Genomic DNA, 17,261 nt, shown 5'->3' on the forward strand with positions numbered 1-17,261 from the left:
GCCTACTTAGCTCTTTTGCCCATTTTTTAATTGGGTTGCTTGTTTTCTTCTTGTAAAGTTGTTTGAGTTCCTTATATATTCTGGATATTAAGTCTTTGTCAGATGTATATTTTGCAAATATTTTCTCCCACTCTGTTGGTTGTCTTTTAACTCTTTTAATTGTTTCTTTTGCTGTGCAGAAGCTTTTTAGTTTGATATAATCCCATTTGTTTATTTTTCCTTTGGTTGCCCGTGCTTTTGGGGTCGTATTCATGAAGTCTGTGCCCAGTCCTATTTCCTGAAGTGTTTCTCCTATGTTTTCTTTAAGAAGTTTTATTGTCTCAGGGTGTATATTTAAATCCTTAATCCATTTTGAGTTGATTTTAGTAAATGGTGAGAGGTATGGATCTAGTTTCATTCTCCTGCATATCGATATCCAGTTATCCCAGCACCACTTGCTGAAGAGGCAGTCCCTTCCCCAGTGAATAGGCTTGGTGCCTTTGTCAAAGATCAGATGGCAGTAAGTGTGTGGGTTGATTTCTGGATTCTCTATGCTATTCCATTGGTCAGTGTGTCTGTTTTTATGCCAGTACCATACTGTTTTGGTTATTATAGCTTTGTAGTATAGCTTAAAGTCAGGTAGTGTTATGCCTCCAGCTTTATTTTTTTTGCTGAGCATTGCTTTGGCTATTCGTGGTCTTTTATTGTTCCATATAAATGTCTGAATAGTTTTTTCCATTTCTGAGAAAAATGTCTTTGGAATTTTGATGGGGATTGCATTGAATTTGTATATCACTTTGGGTAGTATGGACATTTTCACTATGTTGATTCTTCCAATCCAAGAGCATGGGATATCTTCCCATCTTCTTGTATCCTCTCTAATTTCTCTCAGCAGTGGTTTGTAGTTCTCATTATAGAGATTTTTCACCTCCTTGGTTAACTCAATTCCTAAGTATTTTATTTTTTTGGTGGCTATTGTAAATGGGCAGGCTTTCTTGATTTCTCCTTCTGCATGTTCACTATTGGAGAAAAGAAATGCTACTGATTTTTGTGTGTTGATTTTGTATCCTGCTACTGTGCTGAAATCGTTTATCAATTCCAACAGTTTTTTTGTAGAGGTTTTAGGCTGTTCGATATATAGGATCATGTCATCTGCAAACAGGGACAGTTTGACTTCATCTTTTCCAATCTGGATGCCCTTTATTTCCTTCTCTTCTCTGATTGCTCTGGCTAGTACTTCCAACACTATGTTGAATAGGAGTGGTGAGAGTGGGCATCCTTGTCTAGTGCCTGTTCTTAAAGGAAAAGCTTTCAGCTTTTCCCCATTCAGGATGATATTGGCAGTGGGTTTGGCATATATGGCTTTAATTATGTTGAGATACTTTCCCTCTATACCTAACTTATAGAGGGTCTTTGTCATGAATGAGTGCTGAACTTTATCATATGCTTTTTCAGCATCTATAGAGATGATCATATGGTCCTTGTGTTTGAGTTTATTAATACGGTGTATCACATTTATTGATTTGCGTATGTTGAACCAACCTTGCATCCCTGGGATGAATCCCACTTGATCGTGATGAATAATTTTTCGTATGTGTTGCTGTATTCTGTTTGCTAGTATTTTAGTGAGGATTTTTGCATCTATATTCATCAAGGATATCAGCCTGTAGTTTTCTTTTTTGGTTATATCTTTACCTGGTTTTGGTATCAGGATGATGTTTGCTTCATAGAATGAGTTTGGGAGATTTGCGTCCGTTTCAATCTTTTGGAATAGTTTGTAAAGAATCGGTGTCAATTCCTCTTTGAATGTTTGGTAAAATTCTGCTGTGAATCCATCTGGTCCTGGGCTTTTCTTTGTTGGGAGCCTTCTGATAACAGCTTCAATCTCCTTTATTGTTATTGGTCTGTTCAAGTTTTCTACGTCTTCACGGTTCAGTTTTGGGAGCTTGTGTGTGTCCAGAAATTTATCCATTTCCTCCAGATTTTCAAATTTGTTGGCGTATAGTTGTTTATAGTAGTCTCGAATGATTCCTTGTATTTCAGATGAATCAGTTGTAATATCGCCTTTTTCATTTCTAATTTTTGTTATTTGAGTCTTCTCTCTTCTTTTTTTTGTTAGCCATGCTAATGGTTTGTCAATTTTATTTATCTTTTCAAAAAACCAACTTTTTGATTCGTTGATCTTTTGAATTGTTTTTTGGTTTTCAATTTCATTCAGTTCTGCTCTGATCTTAATGATTTCTTTCCGTCTGCTAACTTTAGGATTGGATTGTTCTTGTTTTTCTAGTTCTTTAAGGTGAAGTGTTAGGTTGTTCACTTGCCATCTTTCCATTCTTCTGAAGTGAGCATTTAATGCAATAAATTTTCCCCTCAATACTGCTTTTGCAGTATCCCACAGGTTTTGGTATGATGTATCATTGTTTTCATTAGTTTCAATAAACTTTTTGATTTCCTGCTTGATTTCTCCTTGGACCCATATGTCATTAAGTAGAATGCTGTTTAATTTCCATGTGTTTGTATAGTTTCCAGAGTTTTGTTTGTTATTAATTTCTAGTTTTAATCCATTGTGGTCTGAGAAGATACATGGGATAATTCCAATTTTTTTGAATTTATTGAGACTTGATTTGTGACCTAATATGTGATCTATCCTGGAGAATGATCCGTGTGCTGATGAGAAGAATGAATATTCTGAGGTTGTTGGGTGGAATGTTCTGTAGATATCTGCCAATTCCAATTGGTCTAGAGTCTTGTTTAGATCTTGTGTTTCTCTACTAATTCTTTGCCTAGATGATCTGTCTAATATTGACAGTGGAGTGTTCAGGTCCCCTGCTATTATGGTATTAGTGTCTATTTCCTTCTTTAGGTCTAATAGAGTTTGTTTTATAAATCTGGCTGCTCCAACATTGGGTGCGTACATGTTTATGATTGTTATGTCTTCTTGATGGATCAGTCCTTTTATCATTAAGTAGTGTCCCTCATTGTCTCTTTTTATGGTTTTTAGTTTAAAGTCTATTTTGTCAGATATAAGAATAGCCACTCCAGCTCGTTTTTCTTTTCTGTTTGCATGGTAAATCTTTTTCCATCCTTTCACTCTTAGTCTGTGTGAATCTTTATGGGTGAGGTGGGTCTCTTGTAGGCAGCATATAGTTGGGTCCTGCTTTTTGATCCAGTCAGCCAGTCTGTGTCTTTTAATTGGGGAATTTAAGCCTTTAACATTAAGAGTTGTTATTGAAAGGTGTTGATTTATTCCTAGCATTTTATTGGTTGTTTGGTTGTCTTAGGTGTCTTTTGTTCCTTGCTTTCTGATTTACTGTTTGCTTTCTTTGTTTGTTGGTTCCTTAGGTTGTAGATAGTGTTTTTGTTAGCTTGTTTTCTCTTCATGAATGCCATTTTTATTGTACTAGCGGGTTTAGATTTTTCTTAGGTTTTTATGGCAGTGGTAGTTATTTTTCAGGAACCAAACCCAGTACTCCCTTGAGGATTTCTTGTAAGGGTGGTCTTGTGGTAGTGAACTCCCGCAGTTTTTGTTTGTCTGAGAAATATACTATTTGCCCCTCATTTCGGAAGGATAGCCTTGCAGGGTAGAGTATTCTTGGCTGGCAATCTTTGTCTTTTAGTATTTTGAAAATATCATCCCATTCCTTTCTAGCTTTTAGGGTTTGTGATGAAAAGTCTGATGTTAAGCTGATTGGGGCTCCCTTATAGGTGATTTGACGCTTCTCTCTTGCAGCTTTTAAGATTCTCTCTTTGTCTCTGAGTTTTGCCAATTTGACTATGACATGTCTTGGAGAAGGCCTTTTTGGGTTGAATACGTTTGGAGATCATTGAGCTTCCTGGATCTGAAGATCTGTGATTTTTCCTATACCTGGGAAGTTTTCTGCCACTATTTTATTGAATATGTTTTCAATGGAATCTCCATTTTCCTCCCCTTCTGGAATACCCATGACTCGGATATTTGAACGCTTGAGGTTGTCTGATATCTCTCTCAGGTTTTCTTCCATGTCCTTGATTCTTTTTTCTTTCTTTTTGTCTCCTTGTGTTATTTCAAACAGCCCATCTTCAAGTTCAGAGGTTCTCTCTTCAACTTCGACAAGCCTGCTGGTTAAACTCTCCGTTGTGTTTTTTATTTCGCTGAATAACTTCTTCAGTTCAGCAAGTTCTGCTACAATTTTTTTCAGGACATTGATTTCCTTGTATATTTCCTCTTTCAGATCCTGTATACTTTTCCTCATTTCATCATGATGTCTAGCTGAGTTTTCTTGTATCTCATTCAGTTTCCTTAGAATTATCACTCGAAATTCCTTGTCAGTTATTTCAAGGGCTTCTTGTTCTATAGGATCTAGAGTATGAGATTTATTAACTTTTGGTGGTGTACTTTCTTGATTTTTTGTATTTCTGGTGTCTTTTTTTTTGGTGTTTATTCATTGTGGCAGGGGGTTTCACAGTCCACTGGTTTGAGACTAATGACTAACTAGGATGTTGCTGTGGTTGCCAATTTGGTATGGCTCCCGCTGTGACTGCTCAGTTGGCCTCTAGTGTCTTGTGTGTGTGGTTGCCTCGGGTCTTGGGCTTCTCCGGGGATCCACCTTTCTGGTCAGCTTGGACTCTGCTGGGCTGGTGGATCACATACCACAGGGTGTGTGATCTCTGTTGAGCTTTCACTTTCTGTACAGGACTTCTCCCCGTTCCGTGTGCTCTGGCCCAGGCTGTTAGATCGTGCAGTGGCGACCCCACTGGGTGTGTGGTTTCTGTCGAGACTCCGCCTCCCTGGCCGCACGTCTCCCCCCTCTGTGCACACTGTGCTGGGCTGGGGTGTGTCTTCTGCACCCCTCGTCTATCAGCTGGGCCTTCAAGACCCTGCTCAGCACCGCCTCGCCCAGGAAGTCTACCAGGTTTCTGCTGGGCACAGACGACCGGTCTCTCTGGGTGCCTTTGTAGCACTGTGTAGATCTTTCTCGGGTCTTGTTCACCTTTGTATCCCCCCGGTATAAACCGAGTCTAGTGCCCGCCTGCAGCCTGGTCTCCGGCAGGTTCAAGCGGACCTGGGAACTCTCCTACCACACTATTCCCAACCAGAAATTCGTTAGGCTTTTTTCCAAACTGGTGGTCGCAGAGATGGAATCTGCCTCCCAGTAACAGGAAGTTTACCGGGGCCGGAGTCCAGGGTGTGGTGGAGTGACAGTCGGCCCGCCAGTACTTCCTAGCCCTCCCAACACTGGTCGGGACGCCCCACACCCCCAGCCCCGCCAGAGAACCGCGGAGGGAGTGGGAGAGGAGGCCGGCCCGCAGGGTCTGGAAAGCCCCGCGCCAGGCCAAGCAAATGGGCTCAGTGATGGCCAAGCAGGGCGGAGCTGCCCGCACCTGGGAAAATGGAGGCAGCACCGGGGCAGTGAGTGGCCTGGTGGTGCAGGCGGGAGCCGCGTGGGCATCCACCCCCCGAATAGAGCTGTGCCAGGGATCACTCACAGTGCTGTGCCAGGTCGGGCGCTCGCTCTGTCTCTGGTTTGTTGCCTTCCGTGTTCTCGGCGCTGCCGCCTCGGGCTGTTCAGTCGCGGCGCCGCTCGGGCGCTCCCAGGAATCTTCTTTAATGCCGGCCTGAAACCTCGAATCCTGAATAGGGCAGCTGGCCGCCTTCAGTGCGGCCCCAGCCTCCGGGATCCTGGCTGCATCCACAGCAGCCCTGGCGCCGTGTTCCCTGTTTCAAGACTCGCTTTTGCAGCTAAGAATCAGTTCTTTTCCTGCTCCACACTTCAAAGCTGTTGCCTGTAAATGAGGCAGCCTCTCCTGCTGGGGGCAAAGTGGCGTTGAGCCCCCACGACCGGCCAGCAGCAGCAGTCCTCCCTTAAGAGATGGCCAGAGGAAGGTCCACAAGTTTCCCGGCTGCCTGAGGCCCAGTGGCCACCTTTTCCACCTCAGCTACTCCGCGCCAGCCGCGCAGCCGCCGCCATCTTGAAACTCAAGATTTGAAGATTTAGGTTATGAAAAGATATCTAACTGAATGAAATATAATTATGTAATAAGTTTCATTACTTAGAGTTTTACTTAAAAGGTATTTTTTATAAAGTTGAATTATTCAAAGTAAGATATTTAAATATAATTGTAAACCAAGGCCATAAAATAAATTTGTAATTATTAAAAAATGCATGATTATTGACAAAAGTCAATGTTCCCCTTAATAGTGGCCAATTTATTATAGCTCTTAACCAAAATTCATTTTACTCACAATATTATAATTCCGGATTGGGATGGACAAAGGTAATATACTAAAAGACTGAATCTCTACTAAAACTGATTCATTAGTGCCTACTGATAACCTGAAAGATAGTGTTATCATGTGAAAAACAAAATGCATTCTGGAAATAGAACTGCCACGAGTTTTTTTATTTGTTCACTTAAACTTTTTTTAGTTCTACCTAGTTAAAGAACAGATAGTAGCAGACTATGAAGAACTGAAATTGATAGTCACCTGTGACTTTTTAATGAAGTGCCACCTTAGATTATATGGCAGTAGTTCTCAAATTGAATCCATGCAAGAATCACCTGCCTTAATTAATTTAAATACCCAGATCATGCCCTGGAGATACTGATCCAGTGGTTGATCTAGAGGTCTGGATCTACAATTTTAGTAAGTTCTCCAAGAGGATGAGTTATAGTTGGATATTGGCCCTTGATTTAAGAAAGTATTCTAGATGCTCAAGTGAAAATCTAATTCTCATATTTTCACTCTGGTGACAAAATCCTCGTACCCTTTTTAGAAGGGAGAAAAGACTCTTGCATTGAGAATTTCAGAAAAGTTATGGCAGTGGACTTATATGTCCACGAAAATCTATTCTCCCTTTGCCCACAATAGCTGTAGCTGCGACGTGATTCCCCAGTCAGCCACTCTTACAGACAGGTGAGCCGTGTGATTAAGCTCTCACCAACAGCATAGGTGTGAAAGCAATGCATCCCGTCTCTGCTCAGTGCATTTAAGAAAGAGTTCGTGCTTCTTCCGCACTCTTTCCCCTCTTCATGAGGCTTAAATAGTGACGATAAAAAAAAAAAAAAAAAAAAAACTTAAAAGCCATGTTTTAAAGTTGGAAGAGCTGCCATCAGCCTATCCCCAAATGACGGCCACTTGCTGACATACATTGCTGTCCCTGGACTGTTAACTAAGTGGGAAACCAACTTCTATGTATTAAAACCTCTGAAATATTGTTGGATCGCTTGTTAGTCACACTAACTAATACACGAGGTATAAAGACAAGTGTTATCTTTGTAATAATTTCAGTGTAGTTAATATTATCAAATTCTCTCTAAACACTAAGCTACTGCTTTAAACATTGTCCTATTTCATCTTCCAAACAATCCCATGCATAAAGAGATCATATAAGTGGCTTCAAGTTACTCATCCAGCAAGTATTAAAGTCAGAATGGGCTAGAGTTAGGATTTCAACCCACACATATCAGTTGATACTTTTGCTCGCAACCGCTATGAATTCAGGAAAACTTTTAATATTTGTATTTCACTTCAATAGAAAACTTAGCAATTTGTCGTCTCTTTAAACCTAATGATGATATATATCAGCATCTTATTTGAATTGATAAAACCAAGAAATAGGTCTCTTTCAGTAATAGGGAAATTAGTATTTTAGTGACAGGGAAGGGATTTTAATGGCAAAAAAAAAAACCTGAAGTAGGGTATCCCCAAGAAGACTGACCAACAACAATGTAAAATTAGGGATGATGGGGGTGGGATGGGGTGGGGTGAGGCTGTCTAGGACTGTACCAAGTGCATCATTCTAGCTTTACAACAAGATGAAGTTAAAGTTAGTAAAATTAGTTTCCTGGTCAAGAGAAGAAAATGAATAGAGGTCTGGCTTCTATTTGTATATTAGCTATAACCTGTTTTTAGAAATAAATGGTGGAAATTATAACAAGGACATAATTATCCACTATGTATCAGGCAATGCTGTAAAACACAAGAAATCCAGTGGTCAATCCTATTGTTCCCAGCAGGGTCCTGCTGCGTAGACCTGAAAAGCCAGTTAGAGTTAATAGACCCTTAAGCTCTTGACCAAAAAATTCAGGGTGGCAAAATTACTTTTTCTTTCTCACAGGATCAAATCTCTTAAAGTCTCTGCTGAACTTAAAATTCTGGAGTCTCAGGCATACACTGGCAAATTCCCTTCCTTTTTTTTTTTAGGCAATAGAGAGAATAAACCAGAGTCAAAAAAAATGTTTTTCTTACAGGACAATGAATTAATGACCCTTCAAACAAATGCATTTAAAATAATGACTCATCGATAGTTTAGAAGAAATACTGAGTGCTCTGAAATAGAGGAGAGGAGGGAATGCTGAAGTAGTTCTCCAGCTCACTTACTCTCTTTAACAGGGACAGTTCTGTGGTTAATTCATGGGGTTCTTGCTTCAGAGGGCAGTTTTCTGGGGCATTTTGGAAATGGGTGAGGATTGTCAAGCATTGCTGGAATTGTTGTAAAGGAGCCTTATATGGCAGACATATGCAACGTAAGGGATTTTTTTCCCCACACCATGAGGAACTACTCCTTGTCCCATTGGCCTTTTTGTCGTTGTTGTTATTGTACATATTTAAGGCGTACAACATGATGTGTTGGTACACTTATCCAGACACGTATATAGATAGTGAAGTTAGCGAAGTAATTGCCACAGTTAAGCAAATTAACATACACATCATCTGTAGTTACTTTCTTCCTTTTCTTTTTCTTTCCATCTTTCTCTCTCTCTCCCTCCCTCCCTCTGTCCTTCCTTCCTTCCTTCCTTCTTCTCTTTCTCTCTTTCTTCTGTAGTAAGAGTATCTATAATCTACTCTCTTGGCAAATTACCAGCCCACAGTATAATATTATTAACTATCATCTTCCTGCTGCACATTGGAGCTCTAGACTTATTCATCGTACAAAACTGCAACTCTGTACCCTTTGACTGACATCTTTCCATTTCCCCCTAACCCTCACCCCTGGCCCTGGGAACCACCACGCTATTCTGTTTCCATGTTTTGTTTTGTTTTGGTTTTTTAAGATTCCACATATAACTGAGATAATGTAGTATTTTTATTTTTATGTCTGGCTTATTTCATTTAGCACAATGTCCTTTCGGTTTATCCATATTGTCACAAATGGTAGGATCTCCTTTTTTAAGGCTGAATAATATATAATTGTAAGTATATACCACAATTCCTTTATCCACTTATTCATCAATGGACACTTTGTTTTCATATCTTAGATATTGTGAATAATGTTGCAATGAGCACAGGAGTTCAGACATCTTTACAAGATGGTGATATCATTTCCTTTGAATATGTACCCAGAGAAAGGATTGCTGAGTCATAAGACGGCTCTATTTTTAATTTCTTTAGTAACCTGATACTGTTTTCCACAGTGGCTACACCAATCTACATTCGCACCAAGAGTATACACAAGTCTCCTTTTCTCCACATCCTGCTCAACATGTGTTATTTCTTGTCTGTTTTATAAAAGTCATCCTTACAGGTGGAAGATGATATCTCATTGTGATTTTAATTTGCATTTTCCTGATGATTGATGATATTGAGCTTCTTTTCAAAAATTTGCTGTCCATTTTTATGTTTTTGTGAAAATGCTTGAATAGGGCCTTAACCCCTTATCAGCTATATGGATTGCAAATATTTTCTCCTAATTTCTAGGCTGCTTTTTAAAGTTTTCTCAGTTGTTTCCTTTGCTGTGCAGCAGCTTTTTAGTTTGATGCAGTTCCACTTGTTTATTTTTGTTTTTGTTGCCCATGCTTTTGATGTTCTATCCAAAAAAATTATTGCCAAGACCAATGTGAAGGAGCTTTTACCCTATGTTTTTGCCAAAGAGATTTATGGTTTCAGTTCTCACATTTAGGTCTTTAATTCATGTTGAGTTAATTTTTGTGTGTGGTGTAAGATAAGGGTCCAATTTCACTCTTTTGAGTGTGGACATCCAGTTTTTCCACAACCATTTATTGAAAAGACTATCCTTTCACCATGGTATCTTCTTGGTGCCCTTGTCAAAAATAAATTGTCCATATATGCCCCACTGATTTTAAAAAGTCTTACTGAACCTTTATATGTAAAAATGTAAGACTTTAATAGAACATTTCATCCAACAGCTGCAGAATACACATTTTTTTCAGCAGCACATGAAACATTCTCTACAACAGACCACATGTTAGGACTCAAAACAAGTCTCAACAAGTTTTTAAACGTCAAAATCATATCAACTACCTTGTCTGACCAAAATGGAATAAAACTAGAAATCGACAATGAAAGGGACACTATGAATCCTATGAATACATGGAAATTAAACACTATGCTCCTAAATAATGAATGGGCCAAAGAAGAAATCAAGAAGGAAAATAAAAAATTCCTGGAAACAAGTGAAAATGAAACCACAACATACCAGAACCTGTGGGATACAGCAAAAGCAGTTCTAAGAGGAAAGTTACAGCAATAAATGCCCACACTTGAATAAACAATCTAATGTTACACCTCAAGGAGCTGAACAAACAAGAAGAAACCAAAATCAGTACAAGGAGAGAAACAACAAAGATCAGAGCAGAAATTAAAATGAATTAGAGATCTGAGGAACAATACAAAAGATCGAAAAGTTGGTTTTCGAAAAGATTTAAAAAATCAGTAAATCTTTAGGATTAATGAAGAAAAAAAGAGAGAAGACTGAAATAAATAAAATCAGAAAAGAAAAAGGGGACATTACAACTGGTGCCACAGAAATGCAAAGGATCATAAAAAACTGCAATGAACAATTATATGAAAAAAGTGGCAACCCTAGAAGAAATGGTTAAATTCCTGGACAAGTAAAACTTACAAAAGTTGAATCATGAAGAACTAGAAAACCTAAACAGACCAATAATGAGTAATGAGATGGAAGAAATAACAAAGTCTTCCAACAATGAAAACCACAGGACCAAACATTTAAGGAAACTAATACCAATTCTTCTCAAACTCTTCCAAAAAACTGAAGAGGAAGAAATACTTTCACACTCATTCTACAAGGCCAGCATTACCCTCACAACAAAACCAGAAAAAAACACAACAAAGAAAGAAAACTGTAGACAAATAACCCTAATGAACACAAATGTGAAATTCCTTAATAAAATACTAGCAAACAGAATCCAGCAACAAGTTAAAAAGATCATCCATCATGACCAAGTGGGAATCTTCCCAGGGATACAAAGACGGTTCAACATACACAAATCTATAAACATTTTAAATCACATCAACAAAATAAATGAAAACCCTATATGATCATTTCAATAGATGCAGAAAAAGCATTTGATAAAATGCAGCACCCCTTCATGAAGAAGATACTCAACAAATTAGATGTAGAAGCACCACACCTCAATATAATAAAGGCCGTATGCAACAAACCCACAGCAAATATACTGAATGAACAAAAATTGGAGACTTTTCCTCTAAGATCTGGAACAAGACAAGGATGCCCACTTTCGCCACTTTTATTCAACATAGTACTAGAATTTCTAGACAGTTCAATAAAACAAGAGAAAGCAATAAAGAGCATTCAAATCAGAAAGGAGGGAATCAAACTATCTCTATTTGCAGATGACATGCTCCTATACAGAGAAAAACCCAAAAGACTCCACCAAAAATTTACTAGAACTAATAAATGAATTCAGCATAGTGGCAAGATAGTGGCAGAATACAAAATCAACACACAATAATGAATAGCCTTCCTATACATCAATAACAAAATAGCCAAAGAAGAAATCAAGAAAGTAATCCCATTCACAGTAGCTACCAAAAAAATGAAATGTTTTTGAGTAAATTTAACCAATGAGGTGAGAGATCTCTATAATGAAACAATAAAACACTGGTGAAAAAAATTGAAGAGGACACAAATAAATGGAAATATATTTCATGTTCATGGATCTGAAGAATTTACATCATCAAAATATTCATATTATACAAAGCAATCTACACATTTGACACAATCCCTATCAAAATACCAATGACATTCTTCACAGAAATAAGAAAAACAATCTTAAAATTTGTATAGAACCACAAAAGACCTTGTGTAGCTAATGCAATCTTGAACAAAAAGAAAAAAGTTGGAGGCATCACACTTCCTGATTTCAAGATATACTATAAAGCTATAGTAACCAAACCAGCATGGTACCGGCATAATAACAGACAAATTGACTGGGCAAATAGAATAGAGAGCTCAGAAATAAAAGCTCACATTTACAGCTAACTGATTTTCAACAAAAGTGCCAAAAATATACAGTGTAGAAAGGACAACATCTTCAATAAATGGTGCTGGGAATACTGGATCTATTAGTTCATTTCTGTTGCTTACAACAAAATACATGGAACTGGGTAATTTGTAAAGAAAATGAAATTTATTGCTTACAGTTGCAGAGGCTGGAAGCTCAAGATCCAGGGGTCACAACTGGTGAAGGTCTTGGTGGTGACAATTGGTGGTGACAGTGACCCAATGGTCTCATGCTGCAGAAAGTTGTGAAGCAGAGAGAGCAGAGAGAGACAGGTTCTTCATGCTCCCCTTTTAAAGCCCTCAGAACCATGCCCATGACCACCATTTTTAATCCATTCATTACTGCATGATCCTACAATCCAAACACCTTGCCAAGGCTACACTTTTCAATTACCATAAAAGGATTTCTCACCCTCTTAACAGTCATAGTGGGGACTAAGTTTCTAATCCATAAAACTTGGGGGACACAATTCAAGCTTCAATGAGTTTTGAGGGGACATAATTCAATCTACTACACTGGATATCCATAAGTAGAAGATCAAACCTAGGCCCCTATCTCTTAGCATACACAAAAATTAACTCAAATGGATCAAAAACCTAAATTTATGATCTGAAACTATGAAACTACCACAAGTAATCTTAAGTGAAATGGGACTGGGCAGCACTTTTTTGAGGGAGATTACAAAGGCACAGGCAACTAAAGCAAAAATACATAAATGAGACTACATCAAACTAAAAAGCTTCTGAACAGCAAGGGAAGCTGCCAACAAAATGAACAGACAACCTACAGAATGGGAGACAGTGTTAGCAAACTACATATCAGACAAGGGGCTAATATTCAGAATATATAAGGAACTCAAAAACTCAAAAGCAAAAAAACACAAATAACCCAATCAAAAAATGGGCAAAGGACCTGAGCAGACATTTCTCAAATGAAGACATACGAAAGTCCAACAGGCACATGAAAAAATGTTCAACATCACCATTCATCAGGAAAATGAAAATTAAAACCACAATGAGATATCTCACTCCAGTTAGAATGGGTATTATCAGCAAGACAATGTAACAAATGCTGGCAAGGATGCAGAGAAAAAGGACTCCTCCTACATTGTTGGTGGGAATGTCAGGTGTACAGCTATTGTGGAAAAAAGCATGGAGATACCTAAGGGAACCAAAAATAAATCTACCTTAGGACCCAGCTATCCCACTACTGGGTGTATAACCAAAGGATACGAAATCAATATATCAAAAAACTCCATTCCCATGTATATTGCAGCACTTTTCATAATAGCCAAGAGATAGAATCAACCTAAATATCCATCAACAGATAAATAGATACAATAAAATTGTGGTATACATATACAGTGAAATATTACTCAGCTATCAAAAAAAATAACACCTTATCATTTGCAGCAACATGGATGAAACTGGAAACCATCATGTTAAGTCAGGTAAATCAGGCATAAAAAGACATAATCTCACTCATATGTGGAATCTAAAAAAAAAAAAAAAAGTGGTTGTCATAGAAATAGAGAGTAGAATAATGGTTACCAGAGGTCGGGGGTTGGGGGGAGGGGAAAACTACTGGGTTAAAAACTATCCTATGTACTCTGAGTGAATCATTGTATTAAAATAACATATTGTACCCCACAAATATGTATAAATGAATGTTAAAATATTTTTAAATGTATTTATGATTTTCTAAACATATTTTTGCATGACTTTATTTATTTAAAGAAAGTGTAGTTTTATTATTATTATTATTTTTTTTTTTTACAATCTAAGATGCTGTTGCAGAGCAGTTGGGAGTGATAGGGAGAGGGGAAAGGGGAATGAAATGGGATGGAAGGAGGAGGAAGGAGGAGGGGTGGGATTAAGGCCTGTGGCACGCCCCCTCATTCCCATAGGGGAGACTGGGGGGCTTCCAGAAGTGGCTTGGTCATTGCCAGGCTGGGTGCAGATGTTAGGGGGGTGTGGAAAAGCCCTGTCCCCCCACCACTCCAGCTCGGGAACCTGGACCCTTCTTGCTGAGGCTTGGTGGTCATCATTGGGCTGGCTGCGTGTCAGGGGGGCGTGGCCAAGGCCCTTGGCCCCCAACTGCCCCAGCTCAGGAGAACCCAGAGCACTTCCAGTGGCAGCTTGGTGGTCACTGCTGGGCTGGCTTCAGGTGTCAGAGGAGCGTGGCTGAGGCCTGAGGCCCCCAACCACCATGGCACGGGAGAGCCTGGGGCAATTTCTGTGGTGGCTCAATGGTCGCCACTGGGCTGGCTGTGGGTGTCAGGACACTAAATTTTTTAGTAATCTAGTGGGAAATTTAGGGAAGATTTAACACTGTTTTATTTACAACATTACCAAAAGTTATTTAATATTTAGAAAAATTACATCATGGAGCTTGAGTCACTGTTTAAACATGTCTATCATTGTGAATTTGTCACTGTTGTATTCATGATGATACATACATTTATATACACAAGATAATTATATACCCATTAGTTCTCATTTCAAAATGTCAAATAAAGAAAAAATGTTGACAATATTCAGTTGAATGTTTGAAGTTGAGATTTATAGCTTTACCCACAAATCCAGTTACCAATTATTGACTCTGTCAACACTTTATTATTTCTCTAATTATGCTGTGAAATGGTCAAGATTAAGTGCACATTTTACCAAAAAACCACACCATTGTATTTGACAAAATTGTACCTTCAGGATTTAAAGGAATTTATGAAAGCTGTAATACTGTCCCTGACTGCTTTTAAATATTCTAATCAGAATTATAAAGCACTCCTTTCTTGAAAAAATAGCGAAATAACAAAATATCAAAAGCTACAAAAATTAGAGAAAAAATAATTTTATCAATTACGACAGGCCAAGGGGAAAGAATTCAAATCAAGTTATTTTCTTCTATTGAATCTAACAGTAAACCTGATTGAAAAAGAATCAATGAAATAATGCAATTTTTTTAAAAAAAGATCTAGCAATGTAATGGATAGCAGATAAGCATCTTTTATTTAGAAGTGAATGAAAGCATCCTGCATAAAAACAAAGTTCTGCTTCTTGGAGATATGTGGCTTACCACTAATTAAAAAGTCAGAGAGGAAATGTGATTGTCAGAATTACTCATGCGGCAGCCATGGAAATGAACTGCTCAGTTCTCCTGCTTGCGGAAGCATTGTTCACTGATGGCCTCAGCTGCATCCACCTGCACTCTTATCTATCATTGGGTTCATGCTGAGGCCGTACTTCTTGCAGGCTCTTCCAGTCAGTGATCCAGTACAGTGGGAGTACTAGTGCAGATCCATCTCAATAGTCCACAGGAGTCCTCTAGCAGGTGACATTAGCATGAGGATCTCTGATTTGCCTATACAAAACTTTCTTTCAAGGTTTTTCTTTCTTAGTGTTCCTTCTTTCCCCTGCTCCTTTAACAGTTGTCAGATTTGCATTATATTTTGAAGACACTCCCTGTCTTCTGTTTCCTCCCCTTTATTCTTCACAGGCATTTTCTCCAATAAATTTTTTGAATATCTAATCCTGCCTTGGTGTCTGCTTTTTGGAAGATCCAAACTGACACACTAAGTATAAATGAAATGACGAAATTTATAATCTTTATATATTAGTTCATACAAAATAGGTCCTCTCTCCAATATAGTTGCTTATACAACAGATGCAGCAGTCAGCATATTTAGTCAGTAGAATGGGTTTAAAGCTAAATTTTAAAAATTGCATCAAATATTTTAGCATTTACTTCAATACTCATTCACCACACTTAATCACCAAGAGTTTTAGTCAATGACTTCACAAACTGAAGAATGTTATCAGTGATATTCATATAAGTAATGTAATTCACTGAATGATAGATTTTATAAACTTTGAAAAGATAATGAAATGAATAACTTATCCTAAAATGATTCTAAACAAATTTTGCTTAGTATTGATTCTACTGTAGAATTGTTTTAGTTAATAAAATAAAAATTGAATATCAAAATTAAAACGCTCTAAAATTATATGACATATCTTTAGTATTAACTTGAAAAGATAAATCAGATCTGTCTTATGAGATAAAGCACATAAAGGAAGTATCAAGAAATTTATCAACCATCTTAAACTATCTAAAAAAAACTTTGCTTGCCAAGAACATTCACTTTCTATATTCATAGGAGTTGAATAAGGAAAAGCTTAGGCATACAGAAATGAAACTATATTGCTCTAATTTGTGTGCTGTTTAAAAAATATAATGCTCAAATGTAAAAATCTGTATGAACATGCAATACTAGATTGGATGATTAATCCATTTGAAATGAATGTGAAACATGTTAACCAATAATTCAAGAAAAGTTAATTAAAAAATGATTTTGAAGCCAAAGCATGATTTAATACATCTAATTATGATAGGTTTTGGACCCATTTAAAACTTACATGCTCACTCCTTGGAAAAAAGACTAAACGTATTATCACAGCATTTTCAACTGCATTATTTCAATTAAAATAGGTGTCTTTGTGCAGTTGTACAGTTACTGAAAGGCCAAAAAAAAAAAAACTGCAAATATATAAGAAAGAAATTTGAGTGCTTTTTTTAACAGTGGAAAAAAATTCTGTTAAGTTAGTGGGACATGAAATGCGTGGATATCATAGAACTTTTTTAGTAAAGGTGATTTAAACAATTTTTCATGTTGACTTGTTAATATTTGAAAATTATACATTGAAATTGTTTGTTAGAAGTATTTTATTGTTTTTCAGATTTATACTGACACCCTCTCATCTCCAGTCTATACAAGTTTAAAGCATTTTGTAGTATTGCCTTCTCCATCCTGCCCCCAGACTTTCTTCTAGTTCTGTGTGACCTCTAAGGTTTTTTAAGCTATAAAAACTAAATATTTGCCTCAATGGGGGTGGTGGTGGGTAAGATTTTGCATCAGAGAATCGCTGCTTTTTCCTCTGAGTAATAGATCCCCCTGTGTTTAATCTGGTCACATGGTCATATTCCCAGTCTCTTTTGTAATTAGGTGTGGTCAT

Source organism: Cynocephalus volans, chromosome 13 (genome assembly GCF_027409185.1).
Source record: "Cynocephalus volans isolate mCynVol1 chromosome 13, mCynVol1.pri, whole genome shotgun sequence".
Taxonomy (NCBI): Eukaryota; Metazoa; Chordata; class Mammalia; order Dermoptera; family Cynocephalidae; genus Cynocephalus; species Cynocephalus volans.